This window comes from Pinus tabuliformis, chromosome 6, assembly GCF_031772625.1.
Source record: "Pinus tabuliformis cultivar Carrire ecotype Pingquan chromosome 6, CPIR1, whole genome shotgun sequence".
NCBI classification, from domain to species: domain Eukaryota; kingdom Viridiplantae; phylum Streptophyta; class Pinopsida; order Pinales; family Pinaceae; genus Pinus; species Pinus tabuliformis.
The window spans coordinates 1,267,647,163-1,267,675,090 of record NC_142292.1 but is presented as its reverse complement, the minus strand read 5'-3'; the positions used below and the strand labels follow the sequence as shown (position 1 = coordinate 1,267,675,090).

The 27,928-nt window shown below is 40.0% G+C and overlaps 1 protein-coding gene across 7 annotated transcripts in view; it reads right to left on the bottom strand.

Moving 5' to 3' along the window:
* Positions 1-27,928, bottom strand: part of LOC149263266 (uncharacterized) — a 255,808-nt gene that overhangs the window by 106,374 nt on the left and 121,506 nt on the right. The window lies entirely within an intron of this gene.

The window sequence follows — 27,928 nt, the reverse complement described above, 5'->3', positions numbered from 1 at the left end:
GACTATTGTGGAAGCAACTAGGGCAATGTTGTATGATCAGGATATGCCTAAACTCCTGTGGGCAGCAGCGTGCAGCACAATAGTTTATGTCCAGAACAAGACTCCTCACAGGGCATTGGGCAAAATCACTCCGGAGAAGGTCTTCACTGGGAAGACACCTGAAGTCAGTCATTTCAGGATATTTGGGAGTTTAGCATATTGTCGTATACCCGAAGAGAAGAGAAAGAAATTAGATCAAACTGCTGAGAAAGGATATCTTGTGGGATATAGCAAGAATGCTAAGGCATACAAAGTCTATCTTCCAAGGAGTAGGAAGGTAGTAGTTTGGTGGGATGTAAAGTTCATGGAGGATAGAGCTTTCAGAAAATCCCGAGAAATGCATTCCAAGGAGCAGTCGAAAGACGAGCCATTGGTCAGACCACTTCAACGAGCGGAAACTGGTACTAGAAATCCTCCTGAAGACAAGGCTTCAAAACAGGAGGAATCTCAAGAAAAAGAGGAGTTGACAGATGTACCTACTACCAATGGAAGAACGAGCCGGGAACTCCGACAGATTCTACGAGATGTAGAAGACTTCATTCGTGCACCCAGGAATAGTAAAAGGGAGCGAAGACAGCCAGACAGGTTCCAGGTTTTAATCGCTCAGGTTGGGGAACCTTCTAGTTTTCAAGAGGTCGTTTAGCATCAAGTCTGGGTAGATATTATGGTGGAGGAATACAGCTCTATAATGGTCAATGACGTCTGGGAAGTGGTACCTAGGCCTCAGGATAAATCAGTGGTGGGTTCAAGATGGATCCACAAGATCAAATACGCTGTATACGGCAATGTGGAGAAATATGAAGCCAGATTCATGACTAAGGGGCATACTCAAAAGGAAGGGATAGACTATGAAGAAACCTTCGCCCTAGTAGCCAGGTATACTTCTATTAGGACCGTGATATCTCTTGCAGTGCAGATGGGCTGGGAGATCCATCAGATGGATGTCAAGACGACATTCTTGAACGGGATAATAGAAGAGGAGGTATACATCAAACAACCAGAAGGTTTTGAGACACATGAGAAGAAATCTCATGTATGCAGATTAAAGAAAGCCTTGCATGAGTTGAAACAGGCACCTAGGGCATGGTACAGTCGAATTGATGGCTACTTGCAGAAGATGGGGTTCGTCAAGAGTGACGCAGACCCTAATCTCTACTATTTGGTTGCAGACAATGAGCCTCTAATCCTAGTGTTATATGTGGATGATCTCTTCCTAACAGGATCATCCAAGCTCATCAAAGACTGCAAGAAGAATCTAGCCACAGATTTCGACATGAAGTATTTGGGACAGATGCACTATTTTCTGGGGTTGCAAGTTTGGCAGTAGAAGGGAGAGATCTTCCTGGGACAAGGGAGATATGCTATAGAAATCTTGAAGAGATTCAAGATGCAGGACTGTAGACCTATGGCTACTCCAATGATCACCAACTGGAAGAAGATTGATGCATTAGAAGATAAAGATGTTGATCCCACCTTGTACAGGCAGCTCATAGGGTCCCTGCTGTATCTGGTCAATACCAGGCCAAACATTCGTTACGCTGTCAACACCCTCAGTCAGTTCATGGTAGAACCTAAGAGGGCACATTGGGCAGTAGCCAAACATGTTATCAGGTATATACAAGGAACAGTTGAGCATGGACTATTGTACACCAGAGGCAATGGCATCAGGCTAAGTGGGTTCATTGACGCAGATTGGGCTGAAAGTTCAGTAGATCGGAAAAGTACAACTGGGCATTGTTTCAACATTGGATCAGGAACTACGACCTGGTGCAGTAGAAAATAGAAATCTGTGGCTCTGAGCTCAGCTGAAGCAGAATATATCGTAGCTAGCACAACGTCGTGTGAAGCCATATGGCTTAGGAAATTGCTTGTGAATCTATTCAGGAGAAGAATGGAAGCGACTAGGATCATGTGTGAAAATCAAAGTTGCATCAAGCTCTCTGAGAATCCAGTATTTCATGATCGGACGAAGCACATTGATATCAAGTGTCACTTTGTCAGAGACTATGTCCAAGAGGGGCAGTACAGTTGAGGTACACTCCTACAGGAGAACAGGCAGCAAACATCCTCACTAAGGCTCTAGGAAGAACAAAGTTTGTTCATTTCAGGTAGAAGATGGGGATGGTAAAGAATCCATTTCAATAATGGATAAGTATCAAAAGTTGCAGTGCAGCAGTTAGCAGTGGCAGTGCTATGGGCAACATGACGCAGCAAGTTATGAGGGAGTTGCAGTACAGGAAGCACCAGTGCGGATGATAAGGTAGCGAGCCAAGCATCCGAACAGGTACCGATGTGAAAGATCAGTGTGATGTCTCTATAGTGAAACATTACTAGAGCACATTTCTCGCTAAGAGAGAGTGTTGATTTTTGGTAGCATAAATATTAATGGGTATTAATAAAGATAAGAATGGGAAGCTTCTACGAGACAAGGATCAAGTCTATTTTAATCTTAGCCGTTGATTAGGGACTTAACCTCGGTCGTTGATTCATCAACAGGAAAAGTATAAGAGAAGACTTAAGGGTCATTTGGAGATACACCGACAGATACTCAGTATCTCAAGGAAATTTGGTTATGAAGGAAGAGGAGGTTGATTTCAGAGGGAGATGCAGGGTCGACGAAGAGGAGGGCTTCAACAGCAAGCAGAGATCAAGGAGGAGGTGACGCAGACGTAGTGGAAGACAGCGCAGAAAGCAAGACGCAGTCCAGAGGAGAAACGCAAGTCCTACGCAGAGGGACGCAGAGCCACGTTGGGTGAATCAGAGTGACACAGGGGTGACACAAAAGTGGGAGCAAGGTCTCCCAAGTGTCAGATAGTCTCAGAGGAAAAGTCTCAGGTGTTTTCTTTCAGTTTCTCTGTAAAATCATTCCTTGTAAAAGCAATCGTTGTTGAAGATTAATAAAGCCCTCATCTGCTGCACTAGCTTTCCTGCATTGGGTTTTTCCGGGGACAATTGTCCAAAAATAACTGTGATGATGCGATTGATCCTTGTGCTTGTATTTTTTTTCTCTGGATAATTGTGTGATAACTGCAGTAGAATTTATTTCAATATTTGCTCAAGGAATTTCGTAAATAACTTATTGAGAATAATAAGTAGGTGAAATAAATCAATTGCTACAGTGATAGAATTTCAGTTTAGAAATTTTCACACTAACAATCACTTTTGTGAGGGAGAAAAGTCAATGGGGAGAGCTACTTTAAAGGTTCACCCATGGGATTGTCATTCACATTCTATAAGTGGGTAATGCATGCAATACTATCATCAAGAGTCCATAGTGTTGAGCTATTTATTTGCATAAACATCAGAAATTTATCATCAACTTGGGGCTCAGAGACTAATAAGGTACAAACATAGTATGTGCAGGACTAAAGCCTAAGCTATCTTGAAAGCATAACAAATAGAAACACTGAAAATCAAAGTTGCATAGTACTTCAAAGAATTTATTACTTCTCTTCAAGCTTCAATGGTAAATGGGGCTTAGTCTGTTTAGGTGAGAGCAATGTAACCATGACCTTTAAGGTTCATTTGCCTCACAAGCACTACATTTCCATTCTACATTTAGCTGAGATAAAGAACTCATTAAGTCTTTTGATACTATATATTAGCCCATAAACAAAAGAATGGTTTACTAGAGATCCCTATTGAGATTCAACCAATTAACAATCACTCTAAAACTTGTTAAGAAAGAAGACACATGAGTACAACATTGATCTAACTACAATCAAGATGGAAATCCTATAAGTCTATCATCTACAATTGTAGATCTGCTTCCTAAGAAGGGGGGCCTGCCTTCTTTTGGAAGCAGGCTACCTAAAAACAATCAATAATATGCCAACAAAACCACGAGATAATGAAGCTCAAGTATCATTATATTATAAAAACACTTATACATACAATGCTATATCTCCCCTTTTTTGTCCTTTGTCTCTATATATCTATTACAAAGTCTGATACATCATATATAAGAAAGCCTCTGGCTATAGATGAGATCAGTGCTTCTAATCCCATGGATCAGAGAACAAATTAGTTACATTGTTTTCTAGAATTAATCCAACAAGATCTAGATCATTTTGTGTGTTAAGTGCCACTCTCTGTCTCTGCGTATATCAAGTAGGTGTGGCTAAGTTGTGTCCTCATATATGGATTAGTTATGGATCCAAAGCTTCCTGCATCAAATCCTTTGTCTCAAAATTAGGTCTATCACAACCTATGGAATAGAGTCAAGAATAACCAAATACATTGCCATACTTACGACTAAAGATCTCGTTGGCTAACAAATTATAGAATTCCCAAACATGGCTCATTCGATCTCATTCATAGGAATGAGATCGAACACTTCAAATTGTTGATGAACTGGCAAAATGAACTACTGATGAGCTGAAAAGATCATTATTATTGACCATGTATAAGGATCTGCTACGTATAAAGGAAGATTTGACCAGATCTTTGACCATGACTTTTGTTAGTTTTTCACAATGTTCTATGATGTAATAATCACTTAACTGATTTCTTCTTTCAGTAGCAATCACTTTTCCAATTTGTTTTCAATCACCCAATAACAGTGAGCAATTGTTGATAGAACAGTAAACAATATGCACAATAGAAGACAACCAAGACCAATGAGATAGAGATTTAGGTCAAAGACCAAGGAAAAACCCAACAAGGGGGAAAACCCAACTAGATTCTTCTTCTATTAGATGTTCATCAAACGTTCAGTAGTAATACATAGTCCAAGTACTAAAGTTTAGTCAACAATAGTCAACAACAACCCTAACCAGCCAAAGTCGATGAACAATAACGCTCAAAAAACTTTGGTCAACCAGTCAAAGAATGTGGCCTCTTCTCCTCAACGAAATCCAGTCAAAACAGATCCAAAATTCCTCTAGCAATTTAGTCAAAGTCAACAGTCAACCTACGATCAACCCTAGCTTTAGATTTGCAGTCAAAGATGTTCAAAGTACCCTGAAGAATTCGGTCAACACCTCAATCAATGCGGCCTCCAAGAACACATCAGAAATCAGTCAAAGTATCCCCAAGTCAACGTTGGTCAAAGAAGGCCTAAAACCAAAAGCCAACATAGTCAACAAAAGTCTCCTCTCTCTCCTTCGCATGTGTGAACTCGGCCCTTGCAATTTCAGAAGTGTACAAACGAAAGAATGAATGATTGATGTGTGATGTGATGCCTCCAAGTTACTTTGGTTAATTTATATGTGAGTTACAAGGTCGAATTTCTCTCTCTAGGTCAACTTGTACTTTTCAAGTTTACTTGGACTAGAATTAAAAATAATATTTTTCCATGTGCAAATTTAATTTTTCCAAGTGCAAGAGGGGTCTTCTTAGGATTTTTTGGGCTTCTCCAATCGGAAAATTGCTCCCTCAACTGCCAATTCAACACTCCCTCTTAACTAGGGAGGAATTTCCATCTGCATCATAAGTCTCATCTCGAATGTACATGTCTCATCATCTTTCATCTATACTCATCTACTAACCAATGATTTCTCGATCTAAAGAAGAATCATCATAGAGAATATCAATCTCCAACCCTATATCCAATGACAATAGGGGAGATACCACTTACCATGATAGGTAAGGATCATACACATCTTATTGTCTGCTAATCTTCCCAACTTGATCCTCAAGAATCAAGAGGTAGAACACCTGCATCCACTAACTTGGGGGAGATACCACTTACCATGAGAGGCAAGGATCAAACATGTCCCAAGTCACTTGGGTGAGATACCACTTTCTACAAGTGATAAGGATCAGACACATTCCAAGTCTCCACACTCAAGTGGAGGGATCATTAATCAAGCCATAGCTTGCTTCCCCTTAGTTTCTCTCTCACAACCTACTCTAGAGAATAGCTTCAAAACAATTGAGAGTAAGGATTCACCTAGGTAGGCATATAATAAAAAATAAACCAAGATTCTGCATCTCACTTAGATCTTAGGAGTTGCATCTCATTTAGATTAGTGAAGCATCCAAAAGCAACAACTGTTCATCCAGTTATTTGGTATATAATTAACATAAAACAAGTATTTGACTTCTGTAAACTTACTAATTCAACCAAGTTGCTAGGCCATTCAATTGTTTCTCCCGAACTTATTGGTTGCCAACAAGTCTCTCATCTTCACATTTCATTGGGACTACCCCTGATAGCCTGTTGTAGGGAGACAGCAAGAACGGAGAGGGCGGGGATCCAAGTGACAGCCCCCGCCCTAAGCATTGTCGCATATCGCCTGTATAATTTGAGGAACGACACCACTCATCCTAGTGTTGTATGTGGATAATCTCTTCCTGACAGGGTCATCAAGGCTCACAGAGGACTGTAGGAGGAACCTGGCAGCAAAGTTTGATATGAAGGATTTGGGATTGATGCACTATTTCCTAGGTTTGGAAGTGTGGCAAAAGGATGGAGAGATCTTCCTTGGTCAAGGGAGATATGCTACAGATATTCTGAAGAGATTCAGAATGCAAAAATGTAGACTCATGTCTATGCCCATGATCATTGACAAGAAGAAGATAGACGCATTGGATGACAAGGGATGCTGACCCTACCTTGTATAGACAGCTCATCGATTCTCTCATGTATCTGGTCAACACTAGGCCAGATATCTGCTTCGCGGTCAATACTCTCATTCAGTTTATGGTGGAAACAAAGAGAGTGCATTGGACAACAACGAGGCGCATTTTGAGGTATGTACGCGACACGATAGAGTATGGGTTGAAATATACCCGAGGTGATGACGTCAAACTCTGTGGGTTCACGGATGCAGATTGGGCAGGTAGTTCAATGGACAAGGAAAAGTACCTTTGGGTACTGCTTCAGCCTTGGATCAAGGATAGTATCTTGGTGCAGCAGGAAGCAGAAGTAAGTAGCACTGAGCTCTGCAGAGTTAGAGTATATGGAAGCTAGCAGAACTATGTGTGAAGCTATATGGCTTCGGAAGCTGCTAGTAAGCTTGTTCAAGCAGAGGATGAAGGCGACCAGTGTCTACTATGATAATCAGAGTTGCATCAAGGTCTCTGAGAATCCAGTGTTTCATGACAGGTCGAAACATAGATATTCAATGTCATTTCATCAAAGATTGTGTTCAGCGTGGAGCGATCCAACTATAATATGTTCCCACAGAAGAGCAGGTTGCTAATATACTCACGAAAGCTCTAGGGAGAGCTAAGTTCGTCTATTTCAGAGAACATGTGGATAAAGTGGAGAACTCATTTCAGTAGCAAGGATGGAGTATTTTGGATGCTTCTCAGTTGCAGTGGTTGCAATAGCAACAGCAGCTTGAGAGGGAGTGCAATGCAGATGCAGAATTGGCAGTAGTACAGGATGTACAGTGCAATGTCAACAGTAGCACAGATGCAGCATGGTTCAGTTACAGTTAGTGCCAGATGCATCAGAGTTAGCTCAGTGGTAGATGGACAATGACTGAGGGAACAACGCAGTGACTGAGGGAACAACATAGTGACTAAGGGACAACACTGTGATTGAGGGAGCAACGTAGTCATTTCCAGCAGAGTTTCTTGTTAGGCATCAACAGCGTGTATGGGAGGATGATGCAGGGACAAGGTGTTGCAGCAGTGCAACATTAGAACACCTTCCTCGCTAAGAGGGAGTGTTAGCTTTTGTAGCATTAGATTGTATTCTATTCTTGAGAGTTTGTGGAGAGGTTAAAACCCATGAATTCTTCCAAAACCCAGAAATCGTTTCTAAAAATTCCACCTAGAGATGGCTCAATTAAATTAATTGACCACAATTAATAGTAAATTAATTAAGAAAAGTTAGAATTCTCTAGAAACTGACACGATCGACTTGGAGATGATCTCAACCATCAATTGAGTTTTAATCGTGGTCGTTGGAATCTCAACTGGAGATTATAAGAGGAGGTCGATGGGTAGATGGAGAATACACAAGTGTAGGTACTCAGTGATCTAGACAGTTCAATTTTCCAGTGCAGGTGATTCAACAGGAGAGATCGAGTCAGATCGAGTAGCAGGTGGTAGAGGGGCAACATAGTTGTATTTCAGAGGTGTTTTCAGTTCAAGAGAGTCAAAAATAGGACACCAAAATTTATCTCCAGGAGGCTACGCAGGGGTTGCACAGAGCCTCATAGAGGCAGTTCGATTTGTCTGAAGGGAAGGTCGTTTCAGTTGCCAGAAAATTGCAGAAGACTATCAAACGCGCCCTTCCTTTGTCAAACGTGCCCTCTTAGTGTCAAACACACCCTCCAACTTCATAGCTGCTTTTGGGTGCCTTCCCAGTGTCAAAATTTTCTCCAATATAGCTCGTTGGAAATCCCTTCGAGTTTACTTTCCAAATATGCCTTCAGGTTTCAATTTGGAGGTCATTTTCCCTGTCAAAATTCCAATCTCCCAAGACTGGTAAAGGCGCAGTGACCAGGCCAAAAAAGAGGCAGAAAGGTGATTTTTTAGTGGTTTTTTACCCTTTTGGCTGACCAGTTTTCCTCCAAATGCTTAGCAAATGCACAGGGTTCATGTCCTCATCATTCTGAATCCAAAAATGTTGGCCTTTTGTCCATCAAATGCCTAAAAAAAGAGCACAGCACCCTAGATGTTGCGCGTTTGACATATTGACTGTGTTGAAAATACTTTAAAAAACACAGAAAATTGTAGCTTGCAAAACTTGGTCAAAAATTGTCAAAATTGGTGCCCTGATGGTTGATCATTTGTTTGAGGCATGGAGTGATGCCTTGGCAAGGATATCTAAACTTCTTTTCTCCTCTTGCTTGGTCAAGGCTTCAGTTTTTGCATGACCTCTTTTGAGCTTGGCTCTTGCAATTTTGTTTCTCATGGCATAGTACTTAGCCATCCTTCTCTGCATGTCAATATCCCTTTTGGCCTTGTCCAAGAGACCCTCAAGATGAGTGTTCACCCTCTCGAGCCAGTGTTCCCGGTTTTCATTCACCATTTTTGCAAATTGCTATTTAGGGTGAGCTCATTGGCTAATTCAACCTCCCTTTGTTTTATCCTGTACTGAGGTTGCTGTTGATTTCTGAAGTTAGGATTTCTAACTTGAGGCTCTTGAGATCTATCTGAACTTATCATCTGGTCAGCCATTCTCTCCATTGTCCGGATCAGTGCATCTAACTTAAGATTTGTGGAAGAAGATGGTTCTTCTTTGATGGTCACTCTCTTTTCCGGTTTCTCATGCTTCAATTGAGATTTCTTAATCATCAAGTTTGCCTCCACACTTACCACATTGTTCTGCATGTCTTCCAGAGTGGTGGGATCTCTTTCCCTCAACTGATAAGCCATCTCCGGATCAAAAGCATCCGGGTAGTGCTGAAGCGCCAAATCAGGTGGAGGTTTCATGTTATCTGGAATTGAATTATAAATCTGATTAAACCTTATGGTGAATTCTTGAACAGTCTCATTAGGATTCCTCTTCAAAGTGTTGTATTCTGCTAAGATCTGTAATGGATTCTTCTTTTCACGCCATCTGGCTAAAAACAACTCATTAAGCCTAGCTAAAGAATTAATAGAGCCTGTTGCCAAACCTCGAAACCATTTTTTCACGTCTCTCGAAAAACTTTGGGCTATCAGCCTCATTTTAGCATCATCTTCATCGACTTCCTCTAAGTCAATGAAATTAGCCATCTTATCAATATGTTGTTGTGTTGTGACTCCGGGGCTGCCATCAAACAGAGGAAGCCTCTAACCATAGGTCTGAGGTAAAGCTGCCAACTGACCAGGTAACACCAATGGTGCAAATCTCGCCATAACTCCCGGGGAATGGTGGATGGGAACTGCAATGGGTTGTGTTGGTTGAGATGAAGATGGAGGGGGTGAGGTGGATGTTTTTGGAGGCGTAGCAGAGGGTGTGGCGGAAGATAAGAGCTCAAGTTGATACCAAATATAAGCCTTTTCAACAGTGATCTGTAACTGATCTGCTAGGCTTTGAAGTTTGTCAAAATTTGACCAAACCTCGTTCTCGAGTTTTAAAGGCTGAGAAGCAACAGAAGGTCAGTTAAACAATGACTTTGAGTCAGAAAGATATGAGACAAACTTTATAGGATCGAAAACTTCTTCAGTAAGACTAGACTCAGACTTTGATCGGAACAAGGATAACTCAAATTTAATGTCGAAAGGTATATCCTCGATACTATGCAGTTTATCTGGCAAGGAAGTGGTTCTTTCCAATTTAGGGGTTTCGGTCTTGGGGATAGGGACCTTAGGCTTTCTCAGCAACCTCTCAGGGTTATCAACCGAGAAGGAGGATTAGGGTCAGGGTTTGACCTGGTGTATCTTTTAGAAGCCAGTATCTTAATAGGGTCAGACTCAATAGGATCAGAGATCTAAGACTTTGAGCTGAACATAGATTATTTTCAAAGGAAAGTCTTCAATAACGAAATCTGAAATTGGTAATGATTGAGAGCTTACCAATGGGAGGAAGTTTGATCGAACTTGTGATATGTACCCGTCTTTGCTTTTGAATAAGCTCTGATTGTCTTCAACCGAATCAACTGGACCAGGATGCAAAATTTGCCTCGTTGTCTCCTTGAGGCCAGCTTCTACAATCTAGGCATTGCAATCACTAAATCAGCCTTAGTGAAGCTTAGTCCTATCATCCAGAGGACCAAACTCCAATATGAACTAGTCATACACCCAAGGAAAATTAACCTTTCATTCCCCGGCAGTGGTGCCACAGTATGTAATCCTCAGCTTTAGGATCCTTCGCTTTCTCGACATACTTCTCATCTTCAGTCAAGAAAATGGGATGGTGATCTTCTCTAAAGAAGTGATTTTCCTCAACAATCAAGTCTGTTTCATCATCATATTCTCCTTGAGCATAATTCTGCTGCAAGGGTGTCCGAACTGGTTGCTGAGATGTAGATGCTTCGGAAGCTTTCTACTCTCTTTGTTTTGATAAGCTGAATCCCCGTGAGCTCATTTTTTACGTCAAATTGCCTTTTCTCCTGCTCATAGTATGAGATAATGTATTTGGCCCTTTGCAAGTTGACCTGGAGCTCTCCTATGAGTGCATTCTTCTCCTTGATGACAATGGTTGTGTTCTCACTGTCATCATGTTCATCTGGGTCAACTAACTGAAAATCATGCTCTGTCTCATGGAGGTCTTCCTCCTGCTGCTGGATCTCTGCCTCTATAACCTTTTCCTTACCCTTTTGTACTTGTTTTGCCGATGAAGAAGGCAAGGCCCCTCCCACAATCTGTGGGGCAAACACTTGCCTATGCCCTCTCTAATAAGTATGTGTCAAGGTACCTAGACTAGCCTCTTTGGGCTTGTTTCTCTCACCATGCTCAATATTTTCTTGCTCATTGCCTTCATCTCTGCCAGGTGAATGAACAGGCTCATGGGATGGTGAGGATGAAGGTGATGGTGTGGCTGACTCATCAGGTGAAGATGGATGATGTATGGGCTGAGGTGGAGGAATGGAGGTGGATGGATGAGAAGATGAAGGTGCTTCTTGGCCATGCTAAATAGGTGGGACTATAAAAATCTCATTAGATATGAAAGTGTCCCATGCAATGTTAAGCTGATCAAGGTAGTGTAGGACTATCATTTTGATGAGGGGTGGTGAAAGATGTTTTGCATTTGATGACCATAATCCTTCCTTTGGGCAATGAATGGCATCTTGTCAATGTCCCAGTAAAGATAATAGGGCAGATTGAGCATTTTGACTCTTGTGAAATGCATGAGTAGCTGAATATGATAAGAATAGAGCCTGGAAAACCTACCCTCACATGTGAAGTACTTTATGATGATTTTCATCTTGGGAATATATCTGTCTAGGAGGTAAGAGAAAGGAAAGATCCTCTTTCTCTCATTCTTGTATCTTGGTTTAAGATGGCTCATAATAAAAATGATCCAATTCTCCTTGTTTAAACCATTTTTCCCCCATGTTTGAGATCCCAGAGGCATTTGCTATGATAGCAGGAGATATAGTGAATGTGACACCAGCAAGGGTTACCTAGCTGTCATGTAGGTTGGTGATGAACAATCTGGTCAACACAGGATGATGTTGAATGCTGGCCACTTTCTCACAAAATTCAAAATAGCCCACATGCTTAAAACTTGTCACAGTGATGGGAGATGCCATGAGTTCTCTAGTGTTGGTTGGCTCATGTTTGATGATTCTCCCTCCTTTCTTATATTGCCTCCTCTCCTGTCTTTCTTCCTCACTCTGACTTTTGTGCTCTTCTTCTGTCATGAGTTGTTGCTATCAAAACCCTAGGGAGATGATAAAATGGACTATGGGTGTGGGAAGTATGGAATGGTGTGAGGAGATTGATGAAGTGGGAATGGGGATGTGTGGTATGAGGGAGGTGATAGGAGGTAGTCTTTAAGTGGTGGGAGTGGTAATGGAATGCTAAGAAATGTGATTTAAGAGTGAAAATATGTTACTAGGGTTTTGAGTTAAGTAAAACAGCAAATGACTATGAAACCCTATGTAGATCAACAATGGAGGGGAGGAGTGAATGTATTTCCCACCTACCTCATTACTGGAGCGTTTGATGGCAAATTCTGATGCTTGGAGCAAATGGAGCACGTTTAGGGAAATTTCTGGACTTTCCAGGCAAATGCGCAGCGCTCTGGTCAAATGCGCCCTGCAGCTACAGGCGCGCAGCGCCCTTATAAAATGCATTGGGTTTTTTGGCAAATGCGCCCTCCCTTGTCTAAACGTGCCCTCTGGCCCTGTTTTGGCCAATTTCACCTGAAATCCGAAAATTTTCTTTCGCTGAGGAGGCTTGAGAGTGAATGAGTGCAAATGAAGGTTGAATTGATGTCTTTGAGGGCTTTTATTCTTCAATGAGTTTTGATTTAAGATTTGCAAACCCATTATCTAATGTTTCATGTCACTTTTCAAACTTTCATACTAATACTCTTTTGACTTTCTGACGTTTTTTCCTTTGACAGGTGGATGATGCTTTGGCAATCTTGATTTTGACCTTTGTTTGGATACTACTAGCAATGGAATTGAGTAGGCAGCTAAAATGGTGACTTATTACATACAATAGACATAAAATTACATAAATGAAATAAAAATTATTACATCTTCTTCGAAATAAAAATTTACAAACTGGAATAAATTCCCTTGTTGAAATCACATTTGGGACTTTCAGTAACCATAGTTACAAGCTAGTAAACCCTTATTTTACTGAAAAATATATTATCTGCTCCACTCTCATACTTTGTTGACCTTATGCAGTGAGATGGTGATTTATTTGGACCTTGGGAAAATAAAACATAGGTGACCTAATGGAACCTTGAATCACTGAACTTCATTTTCTTTTGACTGATATAAGACATGATGAAATGAGCCTTTATGGTCAATGGATGCTCAGCAAGACATATGAAGGTGGGCCAGCAAATACAAATTTTTGAGAGGGGAGTGTAATTTTTTATTTTGGTCTACCACCAATGAATAAATTTTTGCATGATGACCTAGGTGGAATGATAAAAAAATTCAAATGGGACACTAATATGATATGAAAGAGGAATCTTGATCACCGATGGCAATATGCAAATACTGACACGGAGTGATTTATCAACCAACTGGATATCTAGATCCCACAGCGAAATTGGAAGTTCACAACGCTCAATCTCTACATTGTTGCGTAGTATTAATTACTGTTGGAACCCATCCGTGCCTCTCCTCTGATCCCTGTATGCAAGCAACAGATGGACACCATGTATTGATAATCAGCCTAGTGCATACTAAACCGCCCTACTCCTGCTAGATCACACAGCGAACTCTGTTATCCCGTCTCCTACTATGCACCCAAATACAGTCTAGAGCCTACATGCCCTCCTGTAAAAGAGGTCTACCATCCATTGTGCCTCATGCTCATGCAATGCCTCGAAATATCCTGTCGTAGGTATGTCATGCAACTCCCTCATGATCATCTCCCCAAGTGTGTACTCAAGGGTGGAACATATGCTACCTCTGCAATATACTATGTCATCCCTAAGTCTACACCTTCCAACTCGTACACCAACCATATGCCTCAACTAGAAAGCCTCTCTCATGTCCATGATGCTTTGTGTCTCATCTAGTTGTCTGAGTTTAGACTCTCGCATCCAGTTGCTCACGATGAGAGCAAAGGGGTGTCAACCAAATCCTATGTGACAGTAAACAATACTAGAGAGTGATAGGTGTGTGAATCCCCAAGGGTATGATCGAGAGTTGATATGGATATCCAAGAGTAATCTTGTGAATGTCCCTCTCTCTGTATCTAATCTGTTGATATCTCAATCCACGACATGATGCTCCTAGATGCTCATTTGTCCCCTCACTAATCTAGGGTGAACCTGAGCGGAATAACTCCTCACATGCTAATGGGGATGTCACTGTTGCGCTGATCGTTGGTGGCTCTAGTGCCCTGTTGAGAAATCTAGGGCATCATGTATTTAACTTGATTTCTCTTCTATTATGACATTATCTTATGATGTTTTACTTATTATATCTTCTTTCAATTTGTTATGTTCTCATTAAGACTAATGTCAATCCATGAAGATGACAAACAAAAAGGGAACACATGATATAGGCACACAGTTAAGGCAAAACCCCTAGGTAGGGGAAAATCCAGTCAAGAACTCTTCCTTCAGGGAATTCAAATCACAGTGAGACAACCAAGACTCTTGATACCTATAACATGGACACCTTCCATCCATCAAGTCAACCTTGTTCCTAAGTGACACATCGTGCTTCGATTCTGCAGTCATATCACACTATAGCTTCAACACTTCACTCCTCAGTCCTGTAATACTTCTACAATACTGTGATATCTCAGTCCTAGTTCTTCACTGTCCTCAAGATGATCTGAATTGCTTTGATGACCCAAACTTCGATGTCCTGAAAATGCACCCAACCTTGCTATCTATAATCCATAATAACTTCGTTGTTTTGAGACATTCTTTCGAACTTCTGTTTATTCAACCCTTACTGTCCTCCGCAATATATATCTGAACTTCTATAATTTCTGCAATATATCTAAAATTCTGTCACATCATTGTTCTGAAAAAAATATCCGAAATTTTCCTGCTTCTAGTGTGGTTGAGTTCATCTGGGTATTTATAGTTGTTTCTGACTGTAAATGAGCCGACTTGCAGAGAATTGATTTTGAGGCCGACTTGCAAGGAGACCAAGGCTGACTTGATGGAGGAAAGGTAGGACTTTAATTTGATACTCAAATATTTTTCTATCATCTTCCCAAGAAGGGTTTCTTACATCAAACTTTGACTTTGACTCAACAAACAAACCCTAGAATCCTACAATCCTACAATGGAGGCTTGACCTATGACCATTGACCCAAACATCAAATCCATGGTTTAATAAGTCAATTTAATAATAATAAAGATTATTTTGACAAATATATTACATCTTGACTCAAGTACAATTATGAAGACCGACACTAGTTACATTTTTCAACACTCCCTCTTAACTATGAAGTATTCATAATTACATATATATAGAGGTACATTGAAGATCTCGAAATGAACTACAAAGAGTTCTAGCACACTCAGTGTCGCAGACTAGATACCTGACCCGAGTAATCTATCCGGGTGGGACTAGGATGGACTCATGCTTTCAGCCACTCTAGGTACCATCAGGCTTACTTGCTAACCATCAACCCAAGGATCTAGGTGCATATCCAAGGTCGGATCTCCATGACCAATGCCACCCTCCCTTTTTGGTAGCTAGACATCAACACATAGGCCAGCCAGATGTCCTCCTAAGCATCCACCATTAGATGCTTCAACTCTCCCTATCAAACTAGATATCTCCATTTGTTCAAGCATGCTTCCAAAGTGTTCAATCTTTTTATGGAGAGATTTACCTGTACAAACAAAACCCCAATCAATAATAAACTTTCAAATATAAGTAAACACAAACCTTTGGGGTCCTTTGATGCTACTATCATCAAGTTATCCATATACAATTTGTCGGAAGCTTTCTTCTTCTTTCATTTCTTCAACAGCACCAAATACATCTTCAGATTTCCTCAAGTCTTTTGTTTGCAACTTCATGAACATTTATCGATAGTACTTTCATTCATTTGACTTCATTCTTACTTCAAGGAATTCACTGACATAATATGCTCTCCCTCTTAACTAGGGAGATATACTCTTTCTTCTATCCAGGCTCCCTCTCAACTTAGGGAGATCAATAGCTTCAGAACATCGAAGAAACTTCATCCTTTCAAGGTTTCATTCATTCTTACAATATCAAGGTCATCTTGATCATCATAACTTCCTTCATCATGCTTATAAGAACATCTTCATCATCTTGAAGATTATGTACCTGCAAAAGTTTAATAGCAAGTACAACCAAATACAAACATACAGAAGCATGAAGTTAACTATAACAAAATCATGTTAATACAATGGAAGCATTTAGACCTTTTAGACATCAAACATCTAAACCTAGTTAGGTTCATAAGAGACATTTTTTTACATACTAGACTTTGACTCGTTGCTAGGGTTTTGACATAAACCCTAGAGTCCATCTTTGAGACACAAAGCCTTAGATATCAACAATTTAATCAAATATCAATCCTATAATATATCTAAGGTTTCAACAATATTCCTTAAGACACTACTAGGGTTTGTTGCAATCCCTAGACTTTATCATCAAAACTAAATGAAACAATGTCATAATTTCCTAGAATATCAATCTTTACTAGGGCTTAACAGACCCTAGATTTTACAAACTAGAACATGAGTATCAATAATTAAGTCATCATATTTGCATATACATATCTAGGATTTCATAATCACATACCATCCTTTTATATATGTACTAGGTAAACCCAGGATACAAACATCAATACATCAAAGTTAGACAACAATTTTCTCCAAGATAGGGTTTTGATCAGACTAAGGTTCCATTCCTAGGATCTTACTATAGATATTATGAGGGTTTTGCTCATAACCCTCATTCACCAAACCCTAAAGGTCTAGAGTTTCAATATACAACTTAGACAATAACAACAAACCCTAATGGGCTAGGATTTCTACAAAAACCTAAACTTCAAAAGAATAGGATTTCTAGACTTCATTAACAACACTAAGAGGACTAGGGTTTCAACATTACTGTCATACCCTTAGCATCAAGAGGCTGGGTTTTATAGCGAACCCTAAAGATTAAGGTTTCACAAGAATGATCAAAATGATATGATGACGAAGGTAGATTAATCTAATGACTAATCACCCTAACAAGAATCATTGTGATTCAAAATTTGAACATAAGAATGTTGGTAATAAATTTCAAAATGATCGTATCCTTTAATGAAGATGTTCTTTATGGTTTTAGACATACATGGAGTTGTTTCTTTCACAAACCTTAGAGGGTTTCCTTGAAGTGCTTCCCCTGAATAAGCTTTATACATGCAATACTTAAATATAACCAAGCAAAATATGTGATACCAAAAGCATAATATTAATTTGTCAATCCAATGGAGGATGGAAACTTAGGGTTTCTACGTAGAATATCAAATTATATCAATTTTATGATAAATGCCCTTGAAATTTAGCTATAGAGTTTTCAAGCAACTTAGGACAAGGGTTTTCTTACTAGGGTTTCTCATGAACCATCTAGGGATTACAAAGAACTTTTACTAATGAAAACAACATACCCAAGAACCACATAAGCAATTAACCTTAAATAATTTTTGATAGATCTTAAATAAATATGTTATACGTACCTCATGATCAGAGAAACCATTATAAAGTACCTGCTACAGGATGCCATTACAGAACTGCTGCCTTCACAAGATCTCGTTTTGAAGTGTTTATTCAATTCCTTAACATCCTGCTTGTCTAGTTCTTTGTTTGATGACATTGATGATCTTTGATGTAGAATCTTTTTACAGCTGCAAGCTCCTTTCTTATAATTTTCTTTTGAAGACCAGAGAAACTTAAATATGACCACTCTGTCTTTTTCTTGTGAAGATCCTATAAATAGGACTTTTTCCAAAACACTGTAGCTTAGGGACTTCCACTGTCTACTCAATGAACACACAAGAGGTTGTAAAAGAAGTGATAATTCCTGTCCCACTGTCCAAACTTCACAAGGTCGTCTTCCTATGAGACCCAAAATTGTTTCTTTCTAATGCAAGAATTCAGTTTTGATATTTAAGATGATTGTGACTATATACTCGAGCTTTATGAGGAATCTCAACGCCCTTTTCAATTGATTTAAGTGTTTCGAAATATATTTATGCACAGAACTTCAGTATATGAGACTCGACTCAGTTGTAGCTTCTCTTAGGTTCATAGAATCTTCAATATAATCGAACCGCTTGCTTCCTATTTTTATGATGGAGACTGCTTCTAACCTTTGATCAACCACATAGTGTTGTTGAAGTTCGGATTTCAGAGAATTCAAACTAATGATGGTCACAGACCCTTTATATTGTGCCCAAAACTGTGTTTTCGTCTACAAAGTGCTCTATCAGATCTACCTTTCGATGTTCCAAAACATGGCTATTGAGCCTCTTACAAACTTCATTATTTTCTTTTTAGGCCTGTGGTTTTTAACTCAGTGACTATGGCATCTAGATATGCCCAGACTTTTGATTTGTTGCTTCTAGGAGTTTGGTCCTAAGTAATTAGATTCCTAGAAGCCTTTGGTGATCTTCTACCTACCCTTACACAAACCAAGCTCTAATCCCATGCTGAGAAATCTAGGGCATCATGTATTTAACTTGATTTCTCTTCTATTATGACATTATCTTATGATGTTTTACTTATTATATCTTCTTTCAATTTGTTATGTTCTCATTAAGACTAATGCCAATCCATGAAGATCACAAACAAAAAGGGAACACAAGATATAGGCACACAGCGAGGGAAAAAACCCTAGGTAGGGTAAAACCCAGTCAAAAACTCTTCCTACAATAGATTCAAATCACAGTGAGACAACCAAGACCCTTGATACCTAGACCATGGACACCTTCCATCCATCAAATCAATTTTGTTCCTAATGTTGATTTATGTAGCATCAAATGTGCTCTTGCCTCGAGATTTTGCAAAGAGGCTAAGACACATGCATTCTCCAATACCCAGAAATTGTTTGGAAAAATTCCACCTAGAGATGGTTTAATTAAAATAATTAACTTTTTTAAATGGTTCCCTAAGTCTAAACTTAGGAAATCCAGTTAATTAAAAGGTATTAATTAAATCAGGCGTGAATCTTCTAGAAGACGAGGATCAACTCTGAGTTAATATTAGCCCTTGATTATGTTTTAATCTTGGCCGTTGGAGCTCAAACGAGGGATTATAAGGAGTTCGATGGGCACTTAGAGAACACATCGAATGAGAAATCAGAGATCGAATTTCTCAAGAGTAGTAGCGTTGAGTTGTCTAGGTGAGATCGAGTGATCTTCTTGCAGTGAGGGGTAGGGATAGTAATCCGGAGGAGAGTTTTCCAGATCCGGAGAGTGCAAGGCAGAGAAGGCATAGAGCAGTTTAGAGAGGCAGCGCAGAGCTTCAAAGGGAGTTCAAAATTTAGCTAGGAGAGTTGAGATCTAGTGCCAGAAGTCGGGGTGTGAGACCGAAGGGCCAGAGGGTCAAATTTCCAAACAGCAGGATATCAGAAGAGGAGGTGACACAGAGCCCAACAAGTGTGATGCAGAGTTGCATAGGACTAACGCAGAAGCTGCGAAAGGCAGCGTGGGGCCAGCCAGCCTGTCCCTAATCAGTGTCGAATCTCCCAAATCAGTGTGAGATTTTTCTCACTAACTCTTTGCCAATTTTTCTCTGTATCAGATAGCCAATTTGGGCATCCAACGATTTGTACTCAGAAACTATTGCATAATAATAAAACCCTCAGTTGCTGCACCGATTTTCCCAAGTTGGGTTTTTTCCAGGGACATTGTCCAAAAAAAACTGTGTAGATGTGTGTGTGTTTATTTCTCTCCTGTGCCATATTTAGTTTCCGTAGTATTTATTTTGTGTAGGCTGCAGTGCATGTATTTCGATATTTGTTGTAGAAAACTGCAAGTAATTAACAAATAGGAGAAATATCATCAATTTGTTGCAATAGGAATCGGGTAACCGATTTCACACATGGTATAAGAGGACGGATCGTGAGCAAGAGAGCTCAAAGCAGAAACGAAAAAGGAGGTTCAAAATTCTGCCTTGGCAGTAGTTCGAAACCCCAAAGGCAGCGTAGTCCTTGGGCCAAGGAGGTCGAAGTTTTGAGTGAGATTGATTTTTCTGATTGAGTCCACAAAGAAATTCGATTATCCAAATCGAAGCTTTCCAGAGGCAAAAGGGAGCAGCACAATTTTATTGCAGAGTAGATCTTTAGCTGGGACGTAGTTATTTTGCATCAGTTGCGGGCAGAATAGCACATACTGAGGGAATTTCTTCCTCAGAGGACTTCTAGCCAAGCAATTCGAACTTTCCAAGCAGAGCAGCAGTAGTTGTGTGCAGGATTTCTCACTCCTAAAGGGAGTGCGAATAGCTGGGCAGCCGTTGCGCAGAGGAGAAGAGGGATCAGTTAGACTTTTTCAGGAGAGATGGCATCAGTTGGGTTGAGAGATCAAGATCGGTCGGACGGAGCCTCCAACTATGTGATCTGCAAGGCTAGGATCTCCTGCCTTCTAGATGAGTATGATCTCAAAACTTATGTCAATAGTGTGGTAGTTGTAAATGCCGATGCACATCCACTCAAGAAGTACAAGGTTGAGATGGCGAAGACTAAGAGGATCATTCTCGATGGGGTTCTAAATCATGTAGCATCCCATATAGCCAGCAAGGATACTGCCCGGCAGATGTGGGAAGCCTTAGCTACGCTATACAACGGATCTTTCGAGCAGCAGAAGATGTACTTAGAGGAGAAGCTGAGATGCACGAGGATACAGAAAGGGCAGCGAGTAGACCCCTTCCTTACGAGGCTTTAAGATGTCCGGGACCAGCTGGCTTTAGTAGGGTCAGCGCCCCAACCCTCAGAGTTTGTACGATTAGCGTTGAATAGTGTTTCTGAAGATTGGCAAGTTTTCATCCAGAGTATCCTAGGCAGAGAAAAACTACCATATTGGGAACGTGTGTGGGTTGATCTGCAACAGGAGGAAATGAGGTGTGATCTGGCAAAAGGCCACCATCAGTGGCAGTAGTAATAGTGGGACGAAGCAGGTAAAGGAAGAGGAGGACTTGGCCCTTGCATCAAAGGGACAACAGAAGCAACGCAAAAGAAAGAAGGGTATTTCAAAGATCAAGTGCTTCAGGTCTGGCAAGCTGGGCCACTACAGCACTCAGTGTCCTCTCAGAAAGAAGGACAAGGAGGAGAAGCAGGATTAGCAAGCTGCATCCGCAGAGATCAACAAGCTCTCCTCTATACTAGAGAAAGAGTTTGCCATGATTGTCGAGATGCCTCCAAGGGTGAGATGGGGTGATCTGGAGTTGTAGCCCCAGAGAGCTACAAGATGGGCAGGATCCTTGAGGAGTCCACCTCTTGGATCAAGACCTTGCTACGGGAGCCCATAGTCAGCAGTAGCAGGATGGACCAGTGTCAGTTGGTGCAGTCAGGTGCCAGAGTGACAGATGCAGTAGCTAGTAGCGGTCGGACTCTGAGCAGCGCGGAGCAAAGTTGGCAGCAGTGCAGTTGGCACAGCGCAGAGGCTTCAGTGACAGCACAGAGACTAGCAGCAATGAGAACTCGGACGACAGATGCATCATACTGAACACAGTTGGTTCAGTATTTTGGATGTTTTTCCGTTGCAAATGTTGCAGTTGCAGCAACAACAGATGGAGAGAGGGTTGCAGTGCAGATGCAGTAGTTGACAGCAGTTTAGCAGGGTCAACAGCAGCACAGATGTAGCTCATATTAGAGTTGTGCAGTAGTTGGTGGGCAATAGAGCCAGACATCAACAACGCAACAGGAGATGGTGCAGAGACAGAGTGATGCTTCAGCAGGTTGTAGCACTGGAGCACATTCCTCGCTAAGAGGGAGTGTTGATTTCTGTAGCATCGGATGTGCTCTTGCCTCGATATTTTGCAGAGAGGCTAAGACACATGCATTCTCCAATACCCAAAAATCGTTTGGGAAAATCCCACTTAGAGATTCAGCTAGGAGAGTCGAGCTCTAGTGCCAGAAGCCGGGGTGTGAGACCAAAGGGCCAGACGGTCGAATTTCTAGACAACAGGAGATCAAAAGAGGAGGTGACGCAAAGCCCAGCAAGTGTGACACAGAGTCGCGTAGGATTAACACAGAAGCTGCACAGAGGCAGCGTGGGGCCAGCCAGCCTATCCCTGATCAGTGTCGAATCTCTCGAATCAGTGTGAGAATTTTCTCACTAACTCTTTGCCATCTTTTCCAACGATTTGTACTCAAAAACTATTGCATAATAATAAAACCCTCAATTATTGCATCGGTTTTGTTCAAAAACAACTATGTAGATGTGTGTGTGTGTTTATTTCTCTCCTATGTTGTATTTAGTTTCCGCAATATTTATTTTGTGTAGGTTGCAGTGTATGTATTTCGATATTTTCTGTAGAAAATTGCAAGTAATTTGTTCAAGTAATTAACAAATAGGTGAAATATCATCAGTTTGTTATAGTAGGAATTGGGTAACCGATTTCTCACACATAAGTGACACATCGTGCTTCGGTTTTGCAGTCATATCATATTGTAGCTTCAACACTTCGCTCCTTAGTCCTATAATACTTCTACAATATTGTGATATCTCAGTCCCAGTTCTTCATTGTCCTCAAGATGATTCGAATTGCTTTAATGACCCAAACTTCATTGTCCTGAAAATGCACCCAACCTTGTTATCTGTAATCCATAATAACTTCGTTTTTCTAAGACATTCTTCCAAACTTATGTTTATTCAACCCTTGCTATCCTCTGCAATATATATCCGAACTTATGTCACATCATTGTTCTGAAAAAAAGTCCCAAATTTTTCTGCTTCTAGTGGGGTCGAGTTCATTTAGGTATTTATAGTTGTTTCTAACTTTAAATGAGCCGACATGAATAATTTGATGAGAAGACTTGCAGAGAATTAATTTTGAGGCCGAATTGCAAGGAAACCAAGGTTGACTTGATGGAGGAGAGGTAGGACTTTAATTTGACACTCAAATATTTTTCTATCATGTTCCCAAGAAGGGTTTCTTACATCAAATTTTGACTTTGACTCAATAGAAAAATCCTAGAAGCCTACAATGGAGGCTTGACCTATGACCATTGACCCAAGCATGAAATCCATGCTTTAATAAGTCAATTTAATAATAATAAAAATTTCTTTTGACAAATATATTACATCTTGACTCAAGTACAATTATGAAGACTGACACTAGCTACATTTTTCAACATGCCCAATACATCAATGGAAGAGCATTGTCTCCATACAATGCCCTGCCTGGTGGCATACAAATGCCATACCATCCGAATGACTCTTATCAAATCACGTTGCTCATCTTGCAATCCCATACACAAAAAATGTGTCGAGACATCTCCTGGAGTATGCTCATTCGCTTATCAAACCAACTGGCCACTATTGCTAATCAAAACTCCATGAAGGGATGTGTACGCTCAGTCATTGGGTCAACCATTCCACCATAGTCATCCTGCACCTCTAGAATAAGATGGAAAGCAACACCTGGATCCCAATGCCAACCTAGGCTTCCAATATCCACTCCACTTGTGTCAATTAAACCTGGATCCCAAATGGATGTACCCTCGTCTAAAATATAGTTGTCTCCACATCCCATGGATGCATAATCAAAACCCTCTAGAACATACCTCTATGCAAGTTCTTGTTCATCTGGGTGCTTCTCGTGCTTAAATATCACAGGAGGTTCCTCTATCAAATCATGAGTGCCCCAGATTGTCTGCCATGATGGATTAAGAATGTCCATAACTCAACCCCATACAAAGTTGCTCAACCTACAACTTTGATTCTTGAAGGGACATTTTAGTGCTCTTCAAGGACTCTTGGGTAGTCTCAAGTTCATGGGTAAGCCTGTCAACTTCCTCCTCTTTCCTCTCTAGCGCATCATGGTATATCTCAACAAGCATGAGTAGGTGATCTTTATCCGAAAAAAGGTGAAGGTAGTTAGATTTCATCTCTACCAATGCCTCTTTGAATGTCTGAAAATCTGCTAGTGAAGGCTCTCCTCCCAAACTGTCACGTATCACTGCATTTCTCCAACAATAATCTGCCACTAATGCATGTGTCTCATCATAATGCCTCGTGGCTGCCATAATTTGGTCAACGTTTACCTTCAATTGGTTTTCCAAATTATGGGCACAAGTAAGCGTATGAGCAACATCTTCTTCATAAAATAAATCATCTAATGGGTCTGAGTTCACATTGTTGACTACTTGTGCGTTATCATCTTTCCACACCTCTTGGGAATCATCATCAACTATCGTAGCCTCATGATTTTCCTCAACAATCTCATTAAATGATGACAGGCATTCTACATCATTATCTAATTCTCCTTCATCCTAAACCCTTGTACCAATCAGCGTGAGTGAATTTGGGCTAGCTTCATCTTCAACAGGTATGACTTCTCCCAATTCATCCTGGGAGGTTTGATCATAGTCCTCACTTCCAATCATTGTTTCTCCTGCACTCACAGCATTGTCACTGGGATTTTGTTCAGCCGTTGTGCTCCTTTTACCTTCATCATCTGCAGATCTGCAATTTCTTTTTTCTTTTGTCGCCCTTGATGATGCCCATGCTTCGAACTGCTCTACCAATCTTGTGAAATTCCTGTTATATTCTTCAAATTTTTGAACAAGTCTTTCTTGTTGCAACTGACTCGGAGGCATTTTTCCCTTCCAATTTTTGTCCTGAAGTTCTTCTTCTCGATATCACCTTGATTTAGACCCACAACCATTGTGCTCTTTTTACCTTCATCATATGGAGATCTGCAATTTCTTTTTTCTTTTGTTACCCTTGATGATGCCCATGGTTCGAACTGCTCCACCAATCTTGTGAAATTCCTATTATATTCTTCAAATTTTTGAATAAGTCTTTCTTGTTGCAGCTAAATCGCGGGCATTTTTTCCCTTCCGATTCTGGTCCTGAAGTTCTTCTTCTCAATATCACCTTGATTTGGACCCACAGTTGGCCAAAATCATGCACTAATACCACTGTAATGAACCTTCTGCTAAAATATGCTATTATAACCCAGTATAATTTAAAAATTCTCTTTGAAGACTTTTTGTCAAACACTTATAACATTTCGCCAAACACTTTGGGAACAGAGAAATAAACACTAATAGCAAAAAAAAAATTAGGACCACGACCAATAATTTTATCTACTCATTTGGATGGTTTACATGTAAATGAGAATTTGGAAACCTATGATAGAGCCCTAGCAACTATATAGGCCAACTCGGCCCTCTGAAAAGATGATATAGACCCAGAAAAAATGGACTCGACCCTCAAGGAAACACAATCTGGCAGATATGAGAACTCGGCCTTCCTGAATAACTTGGCACTCCAAAAAAAAATTCTCGTCTTCCTAGTGAACTTGGTCCCTCAAAGAATGATCTCAGCCTCTAGCTAAATTAATCTTCGGTAAATATGTGAGCAAGCATTCGGTAAATAAGTGACAAATTTGGCTCTCCTTTGGAACTAGAAACTCGGCCTCCAAGGAACATAGTAATTTGGCCTCCAAATGCCCAAAAAATTCGGCCGTAGCAATCAAGGTCCGTTCTCTGATAAATAAATAATGATTCGGCCCCAGATAACAACAGTTTAATCTCCACCAAATGAACAACAATATAATCTCCTACAGATGAATATTAATTTTGCCTAGTAATAATAATATGATCTACAGCAAATGAACAACAATATAATCTCCAGCAGATGAATATCGACTCGGCCCAAACAATAATAATATTATCTTCGGCAACTGATCAACAATATAATCTCTGATAGATGAATATCAACTCGGCCCTGGCAATAATAACATTACCTCTAGCAAATGATCAATAGTATAATCTCTGGCAAATGAATATCAACACGACCCCAACAATAATAATATGACTTCAACAATTCGGCTCAATTTGTCAACAAACTCAGCTCTCTGAATGTTTGACCCAGCAGCAGAACTCAATCTTCTAGAAATAATATCAATTCGTCCCTTGAGAACTACTACAAGAACCACCTGCAATTTCGAGCACAAATGAGAAATTTAAATAATTTCCGTGCAATGCCAAATAGGGTGGCTAGGGTGGCAATGAATGTCCACGGAAACTAGTTTGAGAGTATCACTTGAAACCCTCGAGAGGAAACTCGCCTGAGCTCCAAACCAATCACAAGAAATCATTATAAACTAGAATGAATGAGAAATGGCCTTTTTTCCCCTTTTATAAGATTTTGCCAGATCTTCTCCAATCTTCTAGAAATCTCCTTTTTATTAATTTATTGATAAGTCACTTAATGCATTTTCCTCCTATTTTCCAAGCGACTTTTGCCCCTTTTTATTTACCACTTTGATAAAAACAATTGTTTCTCCTTTTATTTAAATTTTAATAAGTGACTTTTTATTACTAATTAAAGTCACTTTTCTTTTTGAAAATTCTTAAACTGCCACCATGATCACACCGACCTCCCAAAGCCCCTTTTTATCATCCTATCTTGTAGATCTTTTTGCCCCAATTCCAACGAGCTATTACACTAAGGTGTTTCTCCAAGTAATCAGCCTGAAACAACACCTTAAGCGTAATTAATTAAAATATGCCCGTTAATAACTTCGTTTTACGGAAATCGTCAGAATGCAGTGGAACCAAGATCAAACTGTGCAGAACTGATCCTGATGATGAAAAATGGCAAGCGATCCCAGTCAGACCCCATAAAACTCCTCAAAACCCTCTAGGCCCGTGAATAATGCAATCCAACTCCTATGATCTGGCTAACATAACCTCTGGGAATCTCTTTGAATCTCAACACAAGGTAACGCAAAAATTGGGGACATTACAGGTAACTCCAATGAGAGGACTTCTTTCTTTATATTTGCATACTACCATACTAGAAAAAAGAGACCAGAGCAACCTCACCATTTAGCTGGGTTTTCTCCTATACAAGTTTCCGACGGTCAATCTTGGGTTAATTTGTGGATGGTGTGTGAGTGATTTTTTGTCCTCTATTTTTCACATTTCAGCTATTTCATACATATAAACATAAAGCTAGTAATTAAAAAAATCTGAGATCTAAAGGAATTTAACATTCACAGCAAAGATTTCAGTATTTTGCCAGATCTGTTGTAACAAACTGTTTCAGTGGAAAATCCAAAACAGTTTACAGATCAATCATCTATATGGAATGTGCTTGATGATTCTAATATCCTTGGGGATCTAATTTTTTCCCAGGTTTGAGCCAGAAGGGGATGCTAGATTTTGTCATAACATGGCTAAACCTGTAGACCTTTCTTTTGTATCCATTTGGTGAGTACCGGTGGAAAGTTACAAATTCAGTTGTAAATTACATGAAATTGCTTTTACACATGTGAAACTACAGTGCAGGATATGCTTCTTATCTTCATAACCATCAAATATCAATCAAAGTCACAAATCATCTCTCTAATACTTTGCTCTCTTTTATCAATTTTGTGGCTATAATTTTCAGCATTTTCTAGGAGTTGTACTGGCACTCCCACATTGTATTCATACCAGTTGTACTCTTCAGTCTCATTGACCTACTTTTGTGGTCATTGACTCATTTGTTGGACATTAATAAAATTATCTTATATTATTGACAAGAAATGGATTTTACAAAAACATGAAACTACAGTGCATCATCACAGCCATCAAATATCAATCTAATTCACTTGAACACTTCAAAAAAAATTTCAAGCTTTTTCCTATAAGATGAAACATTCTCCTGCAAAAGAAATTATTTGTATGGAATGACACATTGATTTCTTTTCTTTTCAAGT